The following is a 16,347-nucleotide window of genomic DNA, read 5'->3' on the forward strand; positions in this document are numbered from 1 at the left end:
CCTCGTGGCTTCCACAACATTTAGATATTTGGGAGAAAACTGTAGCACAGGTTTGTAGCTCACTGTTTTGATGCACTACATGTCTGTACAAACACAATTAACTGCTTTAGAGCTGGTTCTTTTCTGTGAACTTCCTTCCTTCTCACTAATTAATGGACATGCAAATGAGAGACTAAATTACAAGTAAGAGAGTCTGTTCTCACTCTGTGCTTCACAAGTATCCTAGGGGTAATAAAATAAAAAGACTTGAGCAGAGCACATTCATTCCAAAAGCAACTTGAAGGTGTATAGTGTAAGTGAAGATAACAGAAACAGAAGAAGCAGTTGCCTTGAGTCATAAAAAAAAATACAAACAGTATTCTTGCCCCAGGGATATTTTCACAGACAGAGGAATATCTGAATTATTTGTTTCTGAAGAATCATATCCTTATAATCTTGACACATTTTGGACAGGCACTGTGAATCTCTCTACATCATCACCATATCACACGATCTTTTGGATGTAGTTGATGGTGATTTGCAAAAAAATTGCCCTTCTTCTGGACTGAAATAATCAGTTTTATACACTTGACAGGTCAGGGGCAACTTGTGAATCGATGTATATAGGTAACCAACAACCAAACCACGGCTGAAATGCTAAGAGTAGATTCATTCCATTACCTCACTGAAGTGCTGGGTGGCAGAGACACACATCAGGCTTGGTTCATCCTAGTGAGCTGCAGAGGGGCTCACTGCCTGCCCCAGTGCATCAAACACATGCACAGTTTATCACAAGACTCTGCTTTTATGATCTCTCTCTCTCCCAGAAAGAGGCTCAAGAGTGCCTGTGACACTTTGTTGTCTCTATACAAGAATTCTACTTCTCAAAATGGGCAGAGGATGAGCAACACTAGGTACAATAAAGGGAGTTTTTCCATACCAACAATCTTAGCATTCCCAGCTTTATCTTGTCTTCCATGGACCTAAGTGTTACTAGATTCTCTGCAAAACAAAATCATATCTGCTTGTGTGTGTGACTATCATATTTGATAAAGCTGGCAGGAAAAATACCTTGCTTACACACACATCCTGCATCTGGAGTGATACGAAACCCATTTCAACACCATTATTTCAGCTTATTTTGTAAGTTTTGTATGACTACATTCTACTTGCTACCATTAACAACAGTGGTGGCACAAAAAAAAGTGTCCTGAGATGAAGTCTGCTTAAGCATTTGAGATGTGAGCCTGTGATAGGGTGTTAATTAAGGGCTGAATTGTCCTGCTGGCACTTGACATGTGATCAGGAAAGCATCCAGTTGAGCCAGGAATTCTCAATAGTCAAGGTGATGTGGAAGTGCAGTGTCGTTCTGTAGATCTTCAGGAGGGAAGCAAGACTGCTCAAAAAGCCACATTGCTGGTACACACCTGAAAACCCCATCCTTACACATACAATGCAGTTAGCTTGCATTCCACAAGCACCTGATTTACCCTGGTTTCTTGGCATTAGTTATACTATTTGCAGCTCTGTAACCTTTCACTCAGGCTGCTGTAGCAGCATTTTACTTTTTTTCCCAAAGAGGCTCAGTTTTCCAAGGCCTCTGTGGGAATATTTTTCCTTTGCTGTTCTCTGCTCTTACTCATATACTGCTTTTATCATGGCCTGGCACCTGCAACCCCAGTAATGATGTTACAGCAGGTTCTCTCATGGGAAGGAACTACCACTGGCATGAGAATCATCCCTGCTTGTTTTGCAGAATCCAGCTCATATTAGAGAAAACATGGATGGCAAAGTAGGGAGCAGTCACTCAATAAATATCATCACAGCAGGAATCTGAGGAAGGAATATAATACAAGGAGTGGTATTTCAATCTCGGTGAATTTTAAAGGAAATTTGTCTCTACTGATATGCATTTTCTGGTTTGTATTTGAAGCCATTAGACTCCAATGGGTTTCAAATAGTTTTCATTCAAATTCATAAATTCATTAAGGGTTATTTATAACTCAGCTTCAGATTTATGCAAAGGCATGGCCCAGGTTCACTAAAAATTTGCAAACATAAGATAAGGAGTCTCTCTAACCACTTCAGGTAGCTTTCATTTTAACATAAATTTAAGTCCGAGGCAACAAATGAAGTCAGATATCTTGATGTAAATTGAAGCCTATTAAAATAGCAAATGAAATTAATTTGAGTTTATTATCCTTTCTCTACTTGATAAACTGATCACCTACGTGCCTTTAACTGTTCATATTGAATCCTTAACCAAACTTACTCTAGAGACAAAACCACTTATCATTTTAAAAACACCTGGAGTTGTTTCATTCTCAGCTTAAAGATGCAAACTTTCAAAACCCAACTTAGCCTTTACTGAAAGCAGTGGTGAAGTTTATTATTAGACAAGGTTCTGAGGTTTGTGTCAGGGATACTGGAGTACAGGAGAATGTGGTTTCAGAAAAAAAAAAAAGTGAAAACCAGCATAATTCCAAATTTGCTTTGTGCTACACCATAAGCACTGCGCAAAGGTTTCTTAAAGATTAGTTTAGGGTTTTTTTAATCAAGTTAATTAAACTTTACCTATGGAATGGGATACAAACAACATCCATCCAACTTCTCAAGAAATTAGTCAGATTTTTGAAGTGAGATAGCACCATTGTATCAACAGACCAACTTACAGCTATAAAATCATGTTTTTACTTCCTGAATTAGAAATCTGAAACTTCTGCTTGGACCTAATGAGTTTCTCTGGGAAATACAATCAAATTCAGGAACAGGAAATAGGCACAACCTGAACTGAACCGTGTCAGTGCACTGTTGCCATTAAAACAGAATGAGACCATATTTCCATCCAAACTTTGTTCTATTTCATTGCCAATGCCTGAATTTTAGCTGTGAAGTATTTCTCTGTGTGATTAAGGATTTTACAATGAGTTTTAGTCTTTGGCCAGATTCTTATTCATCTTATTCATCTACTCTGGGTCACCGTTTTTTTCTTTTTTTTTTAAGTTAAGTAAATCTGAACTCATAAGTCATTCACCACAAACCTGTTTTTTGTCTTCCAATCAGTCTTCAATCAGTCTTTTGAAGGGAAGTGAGGTACATGAACACTGTTACATTCGACTTTTGTGTCAGCCCTGCTGGTTTCTTAGTATCTCCTTGCCTTATAATAAAATTAATAATTACCTAGAGGAGAAAATAATCCTAAAATATTCATTGAAGAGTATTTTGAGTTCTATATGTCACTTTCCTATCATGTGTTGTGTGTCTTGAGGCTTCATGTAGAACTGAATAATGCAATCCAATACATTCTGAAGTGATATAAGCAAAAAAGACCATGACTCTTTTCACTGGACTCTTGGCATCTCTGGAAAGAGTTAATTTCATTTTTATAATTTTTCGCAAGTTTACTAGGTAGCTTTCAGAAAACAGGTAGCATTCTAATGAATTTTCAAGTGTCAGATTTTTTATAAACCACTAAATTGAAAAAATGCAACATAAAATTCAAATATTGACTAATCCTTCAGTGTCAAACATATGTAAGTTATAATTATATTCTGTCTGTTGCTGTAGTGAAAGACAACAGCACAGAAAACTTCTAGATCAAAAAAGCTTGTTCCAGCTGTATTTTACAGAAGTAATAAATATTAAGATGTGCCACACAGTACCAAAATTGGGTCAAAATCTCATTATTTCAATATTTAATTCAGCAATGTTTTCAGCATAATGTTTCAAATCTGAAACATTATGGAGATGAGTGAAATTGAAGTTTTGGAAGAACTGTGGAAGAACTGTTGCCCTGAGATAGGAATGAACACTCTCAAAATTGCTTCAAAGACTCTGCAAATTCCTAGGAGCAAAATCTTTGGCAACTTAATGTTGGGGGAAGAAAATTTAAGTAGGAACCAGAGAATGTAGATTTTTCATTTGTAACTTTTTTTAATAGATTCTTTTTCTCTGGGCATTGCTTTTAACTAAAAGACAGTGGTGTATTCATTTGTGTAAAGACCTGCTGACTGTGTCCTTGAGTTTAACTAAATGTGTGGGACCTGATGTGTCTGGAAACTTCAGTGAAGTGAAATTGTTTCCAACAGACCAAGAGGTGTCTTTAAACCCTTGGAGCACTCACAGGGCTTATGTTCAGCTCAGGATGACTAAGGTATTGAGTAACTCGTGGCCATCCTCAAGGATGAGGGGGGCTTCATCTTGTATTGGTATTTGCAGCATAAATTGTTGTCAAGCTCTGCTCTGTTCTCTATGTTCCATGTATTTTGATCACCAAATATCCATGCTGAATCACGTTCCTAGCTGGGCAGAATTCCCTGTGTTTTACTCACTAATTTTTCTAGTGCATCCCAAGAGAGGAGCGATTTCTGCAAGGTTTTCTGTACCACATCTAATGAGGTCCAGCAGTGCTCAGTGCCTGAGTCTCAGTACTCCTGAGAGCTCTCTTCTAAGCCCCTGAGTGTGTCCTAGGAACCTGCCAACACACAGTGTGGGATGGGGTGTTGTGCTGAACTGAGCCAGTGTGGAGCTGTTTGAATTGCTGTTCTACTGGGGGTGCTCTAATTGCCCCTATTCTGCCAGTGATAAAAGGTAATCACAGGGAAATGGCTGGACTAATGTGATAAACAATAGGAGTACTGCAGTCTCTACTAAAAGGAAATTAACTCTAGAATCCATAATTGCTAATCTGTTTTTAATCAAAATAAGGCAATTTGAGATACTAAATTTTCTAAATATTTCCCAGAGAGGTTTTCATCTTAATTGTTTAAAGCACTGTTCAATAACAAGAGTTTTCTACTCATTCTTTTACACAAGAAGATATACTGATATTAATTGCATTTTATGCTATTCCTATACCAAAATCTCAAACAGAATAGCCTTCAAGTTTTCTTCTAAGGACTGACCACTAATAATTTGCGCAGGATTTTGTTCTGCCTGAGCTTGCTGTGGTTGAGCTGCCAATCATGGGCTTGCCATAAGCACCATGAAATCACAATAAAGCACAAAACAATACATTGTTTATCTTGTTTACTATCTAAACACACAAGAATGAAAAAGCATGAAGATCATGTGTTTATCTAAACTATATTCTTCATCATCCTCTTTAGGGGTGTCCTCCTGGACATGAAAAAGTTTTACTAATCATGTCAGCATCCTCTGTCTTCTTAGTGCATAATACCAGAACCCTACTTGTTCAAAGATAAAAAATAAAATACAATTAGAGGTTATACTTAAATTTTCATTACTTCAAGTACCTGTTTCTGATGAGATATGAATACAAGCTCATCAGCTCTAAGTATGTATCAAAATTGGCATTAGGTGCAAGACTTTCATATTCACAAATATATTGGCAAAAATCAAGAAATAAGTGAGCTCTTTAATTCAAGATCTAACTATTATCTCTTGTAGTAATCCTGCTCTTAAGAAAAGGAAGGGAACTGGAAAACATTCCTCCAACTTTTTTTGATTTTCATATGCCGACCTTAGTCACTAAATCTGTCCAGAAAAACCCTAAAGCCCAAGACACTTGTAGAGCATGCAGGGCAATTTTGTACCTATACTGCCTGCCATACAGAAAACCTGATGGTAAATATTTTAACAGAAAACATTTTTGTAGAAAAACACATTGATCAAAATGCACTCTTGAAATTATTATATTAAAATTATAAAAATAGAGTATTTTAAATTATCCAGATGAAATATTTTGTTTAAATTTTGTTTTTTTTCAAACTAGAACCATGTCGTGCAATTCTGCTAAAAAGTCCTGGATATCAGATTTTGGTGTTGATATGTAAAGGGCTATTTTCTACCCTTGTTGTATCATTTCATACTATTCCAATAGAAAGGAATGATCTCTCTGTACTTCAGATTTTTGGCACAAAATGTCTTTCTAGCCAGACTATAGTACTGAGTATTATTCAATATTTATGTGTGGAGCACCATGTTTTAAAGTTTGGAAATACAAAAGAAAACTGATTGCATTCACTTTTTGTTTGAGTCAGCTCTCACTGGATTGTGAGCATTCATTGGAAGCAGAGTTTTCCTATGGCACATGTTTCTTCTGGAAACATGACAGGAAGACAGAGAAAAAAGTTTGGTGATAATGTATAGGACCCGTATTTTATGAACTAATGACAGAAATATAACCACAACCTAAACTTATGAGGATTATACCTAAAGTCCTCTAGGATGTAGTAGCCAAAGGAACTTCTTTTTTTGGGATTGTCCTGGAATAAAACATAATCCACCACCTTCATAGAGAGACAGTGGCCTCTGCCACAGTCTCCTCCCTGCCCTTACCCTGAAGCCCTCAAATTTTCTACTTAGCTAAAGAATTGACAGACAAGATCTATGAAAATTTTTGTCCCTCTTCCTGTGAAATAGAAATCTTGAGCTCTTTCACACTGTACATTCATACAAAAAGAAAAAATCTGATTTAATCATAACTTGAAATTAATCATGAGCAGAAATGGCATTTTCCAGGACAGCCAGAATGGATTGATTAGAGCATTCTCTTGTGATGTGAGAATTCTGAATTATGTAAGAAATAATTCTGAGAATTGTGCTGGATCTCTCTGTCTCTCAGACTCCAAATCCCAAACTGGAGTTGAAAGGCTTTTATTGAAGGAGTCATTAGAACTTGTGCAGCATTGAAAAGTTTGTTTCAATTCGTTAACATTTTCACACAAGGATATTTCAGAAAAAGCCAACTTTGAGATTTTCTATTATATTCTTTCCTGGCAGCTACAAAAGATCTACATTTTCATTTCTGATTAACTTTAAAGATGACTGAAAATTAGAAGAAAATGTCATTACCTGATGTGTCCATAGTGATGGTAGGACAAGCAAAATGTTGAGAAAGGAACAATATGAAGCAAATAGTTGATTAAAGATACTGTGATTAAAGATACTTGATTAAGTTTATTCTGGAAACACCTCTGTGTTTCCAGTCATAACTGTATACCAGTTCCAACAGAAATCAGAAGCAGTTCTCGGGTGGTGCATTGTTGTAGATTATATATTTGAGGGAGGGCTCGACAATTTGCAAACCTCTCTTCCCTGAGTTAATTGCTTCTCAATTTCTATGATCTGAAGGCTCCCTCCATGCAAGCCTCTTTCTGTCCATACTTTGCCAAGGACTTTCACCCTATCCTGCTTGGCAGTGCTGATGAGTGCTCTCACTGCTGGTTTTGTGTAGTCACATCAGATCCAGCCACAGTTTAATCTTACTTGAATTCCTGGCTCTAGCAGTGGCCAGTTCCTGGTGTTTCAGACAGTTTCCACTGAAAATATTCTTGCTTAATTTGCAGTGTTATGAATGGAAGAAAGTCTGTTTGGGATGAATCTGAATCTTTTCACCTTCTGTGGTGACCAGTTTATAATAAATAGCTGTACACTAAATAGCAAATGAACTTCCCATGTCCATGGTATGTCACTCTTGTCATTCTCTTCCGTGGATTTGATTCTTCTTCCATAATATGAAATATATATATATATGTAATACAATAAATTAGGTAGAAAGTGTACAGGATTTAACACCCTTCCCTGCCTCCCTTGCACTATGTTTTTCTTTATATTCTGAGCTGCTGGTGCTCTCTGAGCCTTTAACATCTCTTTCGTGGAACACAAGTTCTGGAGTTCAACAAACAAAAATGTAACATTGTCTCAGTCAGATATTTAAATACATGATCCTAAGTGGAAGACAGTGCTACAGGCTGAAAATATACTGCATGATAATTTGCTGCTCTTAGTTTTAAGTAGACAACATTTTACTTTATTATGAAAGACACTTAGCTTTCTTATTATGGGACAAGAAACCAAAATGAAGTAATATTGTGTAAACCAGATATTTATTCAGACATGCTAACTAACAAGCCTGGAATTTTTCCAGAGCATAAAATTTGACATACCCCTAGGAAAAGGTCACATAAAATAAACAGTTTAGGCAGATGGGGGGGGGGGGGGGAAGCCATCCATAAAAGAAATCCCAAATTCTAGAAAATTCAAAACAAAATATTCTAATACTTCCAAAACCATTTTTTTCATATTGATTAAGAGGGAAACAAAGGCTCTTTGATAAGGCTGTTTAGGTACCTATATGCTAGTTGAAATCATTGCTTTTAAGTTCTTATTTGCCCTATTCACCCACTACAGCAGGAAAGAATAAATCAACCAGAAAACTTGCATAAATCACAATGATCCCTTAGTTCACCTTAAGACACAGGAAATCTGAGTTCAAGTGTCCTCTTTCTGATTTATTGTAGGAATGACAGTTATATCCGTGAGATACTCTGATTTTCATCTTGTTCAATCTTTCTGATGGATTAGGGCTTTTTTTAAATAATAAATTGGAGCAAATTGAAAACTGTTTGTTTTAGTAACATCTCTCAAATTTGTTTCATGTGTCATGTGGTGCTGCCCATCTCCTACCACTATAATTCCTTTCCATTGTGGAAATTGACTGATTCACAATTTACTGCTTCAAACTCGGAACATTCAAAGTAAAACCAAACTTAAATTTTACTTCTGCAAGTGCTTCTCCATCAGCCAGAAATGCTGCCTTCTCTACAATGAAACATAAAAATTGTCTTCCATTATTCTGTTACTGCAATTCAGAAACTGCAGGTTCAAAGGACTCTGAAAGATGTTGCTGACATGTTGCTTGATGCTGTATCAAAAACTCTGGTTCTAATTATTTTTTCCAATTAGTGAAGAAACTTGAGAATAGGCAGGGGGACAGACACACACACAGCCACCACTACAACCCCACCCACATATACAAAGTAATACAGACATCAGTAACACACTCATTTTTAACCAGCTTGAGCCTGTGTAACATGCCAGCAATCCATGGCACTGCAAGCTTGCACTGCAGCCTACTCATACAATCAACCTCTCATTCCAGCCACCACAGCTGATTCCCCACTCAGACATGTCTGACCCTATTTCCAGCCCTGCAGGGTGAATAGCTAGGAACAAAACCTGGAAGAGGCAATATATGCAATAATACAATATAATATAATATAATATAATATAATGCAGTATAAGATAATATAATATAACCAATATAATATGTGTGCAGAGCAGCATAGGGTTTGGCATGGACAAGTGTGCATGGTGAGAAAGGGGGAAGGTATCCAGAATGACCATTTCCCAGTGTTTCACATAAACCCTTGCAAAATCAGAACCTGATTCTGCTCTTTCCTCTTGTTTCAAGGAATTTTTTAGCTCCCCACTTCTCACATTGCTTCAAAGCATAGTGATCTATATTCCTTCCTCTCTCTTTCTCTCAACCAGTAATATTTGAAGCTTAGCCTTTAGACCTGTCCTTTTCTTCAATAATTCCATTACAAACTGTAGTTGTGACACAAACTGTCAGATTAGCTCTCATTCTGGGCTGCTGAACAAACAACAACATCATTAATTTCTCCGTGAGAAAATAGTGTAAGCACAGAGATGAGAAAATAGTGGGCATAAAGCTATTTGCCAGCTTCATGTGGAATTCACACAACGTCGAGGGATGGAGCTGACAGCACATAAGGGCAACACTTCATTTAATGCATCAGTGCCTCAAATGAACATGACCCACTGCTTTGCCCACACAAAGATGTTTCAGATTTTTTAAGAGGTTTACTTCCTCTATCTAGTTCATTTTAGGCTACATTCCTCTATGTTATTTTTAAGAATGTATTCATGCCTATGTGTTTCACATCTCCTGTCAACTCATTGAAATAAAGGAAACCCCCAGTCTCCTAATACTATAATACAGATATCTCACAGATGATCTTATAACGGTGATATTCAAATACATTTTCAAGTCCTTGCAGACCCCATAAATAGCAGGAAAGGAAAATTCCTCCTACAAGGAGTAATGATTTTAAAGCAAAAGTAGACAGGTTTAGATCAGATATTTTGAAGAAATTCTTTGCTGAGGGTGGTGAGACACTGGAACAGTTTGCCCAGAGAGGTGATAAATGCCCCATCCCAGGGCATTTTGCAACCTGCTCTAGTGGAAGGTGTCCCTTCCTACTAAAAGATCTTTAAAGGTCCAAACTGTTCTTTGGTTCTTCAATTCTATAATCACACTCTTATGGTATGTTCTAATTTTGTTCTCTTTTTGTGTCCTGGACAGCTAGGTCTAGGCTTAGAAATTTTCACTTCCTTTCATGCACCATTCTCTAATTCTGTAAGAGTCTTTATCAAGTACCTGTCCTGCTGAATTTCACTGTATATGGAAAACACACAGTTCTGTTCAAACAAAAATTCCATGAGAGCTTAATGCTCCTGTTTAATTGGGATTATTAAAAGGACAGTTGTAATTGAAATTGGAAAAGCTCTTTCCAGAAAAGATAAAACTCATTTCACGTTCTAGTGACTCCCTTATATTTTAGAATATTTCCAATGAAAGGTGTTTGTAAACAAACTGCATATCGGAGTGAGATTTCCATAAAATGAAGAAAGAGGAAATCTGGGTCTGGTTTCAGTGTGCTCTTCTGTAGCTGCATTGGTTTTAGATACTCTAAATTCCTAATTTAAAATTTGCATAATTGTAGGGGGCTAATGATGCATTTGCATCCTGACTGAAATCTTCTTTGCTGGATTTTCTCCCCAAAATAAGGCTCAAACTAAAAGATTAGAAGCTGGGGCACAATAACAGAATGTATATCAGAAAAGACATCATATTATTTTCTCTTTTTTAATTTTTAATCAGGGGGTTTCCCCCTCCTCATGCTAAGAGATCTGCAGATGTTTATGTGCTGATTCTTTTCTTTTTCTCTATAAAGAAAAAAAAGACACTCTAGAGGGCAGAATTCAATTCTGGGTTAGGATATTATTGTTGTTAATGGGCCTTTCCTGCACATGCAAAGGACCATGGTACTGTTCATGCTGCTGACAGACCAAGCCTGCTGCCTGTGCTCTCCTGAGCATCAGGAGCAGCCTCTGAGCACCACCTGAGCATCTCCTCCCTGGAGTGAAGGATGCACTCCTGGTGAGGCTGCAGCCTTTGACTGTGCCAGGTTGGGTCTGCTTTGGCCAGAAACATCTCTCAGTGGGGAGGGAGGAGTGGTCCCCGAGGTAAACAGCTCACAGGGAGGCGTTTAGAGGAAGCATTCTGATTGCAGGGAGGAGATAATAATGGGGTGGACTGCAAGCACCCTGCAGGACTCCTTTTAATGTTCTCTTCATTTACCAAGCCATTAAACTGGAGCTGATTTTATTATCATAATTTTTTCCACTGGCATCTGAAGAAGTTTTATGGCTTTCAATAAAGCCTTCACTCTACTCAGAGCCCTGTTTGATTTTATTATAACATCTTCTAGTGAGATTTATGTTCTTGTTTTGCTTAAGATTCACATTTTAATGTAGTCATAAAAACAAGTTTTGCTTGTTTGAGGGAATCTTATTTAGTTAATTATCAAACACCACGTGGCAAATAATTTAATTTGGCTTCTATTATACAACAACTGTTATTTATTTTCTTGACTTCACAATGGAGAGAAGTTAGACACAAACAAGAATGCAGTAGGATTCCTCACATTAGAAAGGTAGCTATTTCAGAAATTGAGATGTTCCTTCGGATAAAGTAAAGAGCCTGTGTCAAATTAGAAATTAATGCAAACAACCCAAAACTTTTTAAAGTTAGCTTTGTGTTCTTTCTATTTTAAATTCAAATTTGTTGGTTTAGCCAGTAAAATCTCATGTCACACATGGCAGTGTGGACATTAAAACTTTGTTCATGCCCAAGATTTCCTTCCAAAACAGTGTTTGATTGTTTCCTAGGCTACAGGTTTCCTTGCAGCCTTGCTCTAATGTTCCTATAACTATCTAAAAGATTGGACTAAATCTACAATGATTTTTTCAAAAATTGTATGCGATTCTCCTAATGGAACAGAAAATATTTTTGAAGTGTTTTAGTAATTCTTATAATCTAAAAATTCTAGATTAAGTAAATGAGTCCTAAAGTCAATAAAACCAAAGCAGGAGCTCCATATTACAAAAAAAAAAAAAAAAAAAAAAAAAAAAAAAAAAAAAAAAAAATTGTTTCATTCTGCTACAAAGCAAGTCATAATGTTTGTTTTCATCGAGAGTCAATATAGCTCCTGTCTGCCATTCTCACTGGCAGTACTAACAAGTGATATAAATTTTAGAGTTGATACAAGCTGATCCTGTGTTATCCTTCTCTCTTGATGGCCAGCATTGACTGTGAAATGAGAGAGAATTTCCTATTGAAAATTTGGTATTCCACAAATTTAGACTGTTTCATTTTTTTCATCAGAAGTGTCACTGGATTATTTTCATTACTTAGGTAATATTGGAGGATGGTTCCATAGGATGATACTCTCTGATGTTAACCAAAGGAGGCTCGGGCAATAAGTCTGATTTCTAACACAATCATGAATGAAAAAACAGATGGCAGCAGATCAGGCTTTGCTTATCAGATAGAGACTGAAGTCTGCAGAATTTTCTCTCCAAAAAAATTCAATGTTGATGGCTGAAGTCTGTCACCTTTTTATTGATCTTCTAATTAAAATTCAAAGATCTTTAAATACTTGGTTTATACATTTTTCCACTTATGAACGAAGCATAACATTTTTGTAGGCATGTAGTTCTAATTTTAATAATAATAATAATAATAATAATAATAATAATAATAATAATAATAATAATAATAATAATAATAATAATAATAATAATAAATTCCAGTCCTTGTCAGCTCCATATTATTCCCTGTGTTACTGGGACAAGAAAGAGTCCAAGCTAGAAAAAGTGACTTCCTTGGTCTCAGTTCATTTCAGCACCATTATAAATATAAAAATTTTGTTTTAAAAAAATCACTATTGTATTTAATTCGACTTTAAATATATGTTCATATACTTGCTATAAAATAAATTGAACTTCATTTCAAAGCAAAAAATAATTTAAAAATAATTTTACAATTGCCATGAATTTCAACTAAGATTTTTAAAAACCTCGTCTCCATTCCACTGCTTTCAAACTACTTCACAAAGTTGACATTAATTAATTAAACATGTCCATTGACCCAAATCTACTTATGTTGGATATATAAATATTTGGTCTAAAAGTTTCACCTTGCCCTATGGCTGAACTTCAGTAACTGTCAGTATGAGTTTTATCTTTTTTAAAAGTTGTGACAGTAATATTGTACCCTTGTGAAAAATGACTTAATTAGTGCCTTCCAATTACTGAGGTCACTGAATGGAAAATTCTGAAAGTGTAATATCATGCTGAATAGGAAGTGGAAGGGTAGGCTGGAATTGATCATTGCTCCAATTGGATCTATCATGCTCTGACCCGGGTCATGGTGTCCCTGTGGACCCCAAATGATCCCAAACAATAAATTGCAGAGCACACGAAATTGCAACAGCTGGTGACTGCCAAATGCCCTGATGAATGTGTTTTGGCAACTTGCTCTTTGGACTCCTTAAGCAGCAAAATGCCCAACTATAAACCAAATCATTCCCAGAACATTGTCTTATTATGGTACTGTTTGTCATCACTAATGAATTTATGGTCCACATATTTCATCCTCCTTGAGATTTTTAGAAATAAGAAGGTGTAGAAGAAAATTTCTGCCATAAAGATTAGACCAGAATCACAGCTGCAGTGCTTAAGTATTTGTTAAATGGGTACCAAGCTCTCAAAGTGCTGTTTGGAGGGGATGAAGTTCTGGTCCAGGTATAGCTTCCATCCATTACATAAATGGGCAGCCTGAGTATACAGAGTGAAGTGATTTACATGCTTCACTCAAAAGTCAGAGGGAGAAGTCTTAATAAAACAGGATACTCATGATTCTTAATGCTCAGCTCATAATGTATTCTGCAGTATGCCTTGTTAGAAATAAGTGCCTAAAGCAGATGAGGGAAATGACAAATTAGAGAGGGCATGCATAACCAAGTGGAGGACTTCTAAAGCAGTTACATCATCAGCATCTGCACAAAATTATTCCTTTTTTTCTTTATTTTGTTACTTTTTTCTTGATTTGTGTCTTGTCATTAACTGTAACAGCATACTTAGAATTTTTAATTATGTTACTTTCTAGAAGATTCAATCATCTAGATGGTCTAGACATTAAAAATTGTGTTTGGGGTTTTTTAATTTAAACCACTGTGCCTAATCCAAAATATTTCAGGCTAAATTCTCAAAAGTAGTTAGTGTCTTGTTCCTATTGAAATCAGAGTTTTATGCTGACAGACCAGATGAAGAAGAGCTGTAGAGTCCAGAGAACAAGGCATAATAAAGCAATAGGACAAGCAAGTGTAGGGAAAGTTTTATTTCCTTTCTTTCCTGTTCTTAATTTTCCTTAAGAATTTAGCAAAGCTTATTCTGTGTCTTTGGTCTCCTGTAGCTGTAGTGCTGACTTAGGCTGTCTATGTGTGATATTAAGTGCTGGCTTTCATTGCTTTTTGCTGACTTACGTGAACTGGCAAAATTTATAATAGTACCCCAGCTACTCAGGAAATTAACAGTCAATGAATATTTACTGGAAGTGAAATGTTGTCTACCAAAGAAATATAATGCCCTCTGGCTTCTGGCTGGTAGTATATCAGGAACCACTGGAGTCAGTTGATTCTGGTTTTGTCATGTGGCTGATTATTTGTCTTAAAACTCAGATTCATGGCACGGCCTCAGTGTATAATGTATCTGCTTATTGATAGCAGTCCTTTGTTTTACATATTTGTTACTTGGCACACAAGGAAAATTTAAAAGTTCATGAAAATGCATTCTGAATCCCTTCTACTTCAAGAGTTTTGATAAGACTTAAAGGAAGATGAAAAATATTACCATCCCTCAAAGTTTCTGATAAGAAAGAAAATTGAGAAGAAGAAGTCTACAATACTTAACATGAGGGAGAATTTCTTTACATTGAGAGAGGCAGAGCACTGGAACAGGCTGCCCAGGGAGGTGATGGAGTGTCCCTCTCTGGAGGCATTAAACACCCAACTGGATGAGTTTCTGTCTTACCTGCTTTAGATGGCCCTGCCTTGGCAGGAGGTTTGGACTGGGTATCTCCAGAGGTCCCTTCCAACTCTAAGGTTTCTGTGATTCCGTGACACAGTGGGCTAGAAGACTTACCAACTTGACAATACCATAAATGTCACAGACTACAAACCATTAGATGAGAAGTAAAATAACTAAAATTATCCAAATACCATTTTAAAATGAGACTTGGATTCCAAAATATCATGGAAACGAAAAGGTTTCAAGTTAACAAATGGAACTTTGGCTTCTAATTTACAAGAAAAAAAAAAATTTTTAGATTGTAGCCCTTTAATGGTTGTTTTGAGAATACAAAGACCCAGATATGACTTCCAGTTTGGAAAAGCACAGCCTTTTTACATTAAATACTTACTAGCATAGATGTTTGGTCTCAATTTCATACACTACTAATTTAGCTTATGCTATATATTGAGCTGAAGGATTAACAGATAAACTAATTAATGACAATAGCATATGAATTGTAACTAATAGCTAAGTCCAAGCAACATTACTTGTAGAAAGTCTCTGCAAGCTGTGGGTTCTTGCAAGGTTGGTGTGAACTGCATTTCCCAAACAGGTGCAATAACAAGCTGTAAGGGAATTGATGTGTACCACCACAACAATGCATACCTGTGCATGAGATTCACTCCAAATTTAATAATTTTATGAGTGGATATCCATTGAATTAATCAGAAACTGGTCAACAGTGATCAAATTTGTCTGCAATTATTGTGTGACCCTATGGTGGGACACATTGAAGAAGAATGTTGTTCTAGAAGCATATCTTTTTTATTTTCAGTTAAATAGGCAGTTTAAGAGTGTTTTTATTCTAGTGTGGAGTTTTGGGAGTATTCTTTGTTGGGGTTTGTTTTTTCTTTTTTTTTTTTCAAGGGTTATTTCCCTTCCTCTTTCTCCTATCTTAAACCCACACAAAGTAATCATTCTCCTTTTTCCAAACTTGCTTTGACACTTGCAAAATTGTCTAATGAACTCTGCAATGACTGCAAGGGAAAAGTCTGTTGTTCCAAGCTTTAATGAAAATTCCAACACCATCTATGCATGGAGGCTCCTACACAATCAGTATGAATTAGGCACGCAGAGCAGTAACGCCCAATTCATGACCTACCACAGCTCAGTGTTAGCTGTGCCTGTCCTGGAGCTGCAGGACCCTGAGGGATGATGGTGGCTGGGCACTGGCTGCTGCAGCCAGGAGGAGCTGCCTTCACTGCCCTGTGCAGGAGATGCTGCCCTGGGTGGGAGCACAGGCAGCCAGACTCCTTCCCTGGCACTAGGACAGGCTGTGTGATCCCCCTGGTGAGGATGACTGCACACTCTCCTGTTCAGGGCTGGCCCTGCACTTTCATGCTG

Source organism: Erithacus rubecula, assembly GCF_903797595.1.
Source record: "Erithacus rubecula genome assembly, chromosome: 6".
Taxonomy (NCBI): Eukaryota; Metazoa; Chordata; class Aves; order Passeriformes; family Muscicapidae; genus Erithacus; species Erithacus rubecula.